The 1449-nt window shown below is 56.2% G+C and overlaps 1 protein-coding gene across 2 annotated transcripts in view; it reads right to left on the bottom strand.

Annotated features, from left to right (window-relative positions):
- Positions 1-1449, bottom strand: part of LHX9 (LIM homeobox 9) — a 20828-nt gene that overhangs the window by 15845 nt on the left and 3534 nt on the right. The window lies entirely within an intron of this gene.

Genomic DNA, 1449 nt, shown 5'->3' with positions numbered 1-1449 from the left:
GGGGGGGGGTGGAAAACAAAATCTGGCGAAGACAGAAAATATTTTTGGACACAAAGAAAGAAAAAGAAGTGCTATTTTCAGCGGTCCCTGGCTGCTTGCAAGTTCCCAGTGCCTGTAGGTTGGGTTGGGGACTGCTTCTGCCGGAGCTGTGTCCAATTTGTTAAGAGACTAAAGCCAGCCCATTTTTGATAATTTAGTAGGAGGAGTTCTCTCCCTGGAGCTGCCACGGATTTTTATTCAGACAACAAAGACCTGTCATACTCCTCTCAACCCCCTGGTGATGGGCAATCGGGACAAACATTACAAAGGGTGGGGGGAGAGGAGGAAGTAGGAGGAGGGGGCATTTACTCCCAACACACACACGCACACGCGCGCGCACACGGCCACAGTCCTTCCGAGGGTTCCGGCAGTCGTGTTTTAAAGGGGGGAAGGAGCCCTCATTGTCCCCGCCCTGGCGCAGGAGGCAGGGAGCAGGCCTATTTGATATGAGTTCAAGATCAGACTCTGGCTGGAAACACACAAGACTATGGACTCCAAACTTTGGATTTCCTCCTTGTGGACTTGTTCCTCTACAGCCTACAGGATTGTCACCCCAAATACATAAATAGTGGTTAGAAAGTCAAACACTAGCCTCAAGTGAAAAGCGTGTTGGTTTCTCTCCTCGCCATCTTTTCCCCAACTCACTTTTAAAAAGTAGCCTCTGACAGTTCATCCCTTCCCCTCACCTCTCCCAGGGCCTGTGGCCCTCCCAGCCGCTGGGGAACCCACCAAAGTGGAAAGGGCTCTTGGAGGACCCAAGTTTTTGGAGGTTCCTTTTGATGAAAAGATTTTCTTTGAAAGCCTAGAGCCTAGCGGACAGGGCTCTGCAAATGAACCTTGGCCATAGGGTGTCGCATTTGAAACTTGTCAACCTGGCCAGCCTCTGCAGGAACAGCGGCTCCCCACCCCTCCAACCCCAGCTTGGCGACCGCCCTCGCAAGACGAGGCGAGGTCCCATCATTGCTGTCCCGCCGCCCTGGAAGGACAGGGGAAGGGTCAAACCGGGCGCCGGGCACGCTTGCGGGTGTGTGAAAAGGAGCTCCTCGCATGGAGGAGAGGGCGGTGAGAACTCTGCTTCCACAAGAGGGAGGATTATTCTGGGCTTCTCGTTCGCACTAGCGGCTGCCCCTCTCCGGCCCCATTAAAAAGTGTCCACAATACTCTCATATTGTTGATTCATTCAACAGGGCAGAGGCCCCCTAGGGGCGCGAAGCGGGGCGAGGCGACGGGAACCGATCCGGCTTTAGCGCGAGGGAGGAGGACACCCAGGAGGCTCAGCGCTCCTTGCAACCCTCTTGCCCGCAGGTTCCCACCACACCCGGCCAGCTTCCCCTAGCACAGCCGAGCTTCTGCCCGGCCACTGCCCGGACCCCTCCGAGCCGCAGACCCGCCTCTCTCCGCCCCGGGGAG

The sequence above is a fragment of the Tupaia chinensis genome, unplaced genomic scaffold (genome assembly GCF_000334495.1).
Source record: "Tupaia chinensis unplaced genomic scaffold, TupChi_1.0 Scaffold000453_1, whole genome shotgun sequence".
NCBI lineage: Eukaryota > Metazoa > Chordata > Mammalia > Scandentia > Tupaiidae > Tupaia > Tupaia belangeri.
This window is presented reverse-complemented; position numbering and strand designations above follow the sequence as displayed.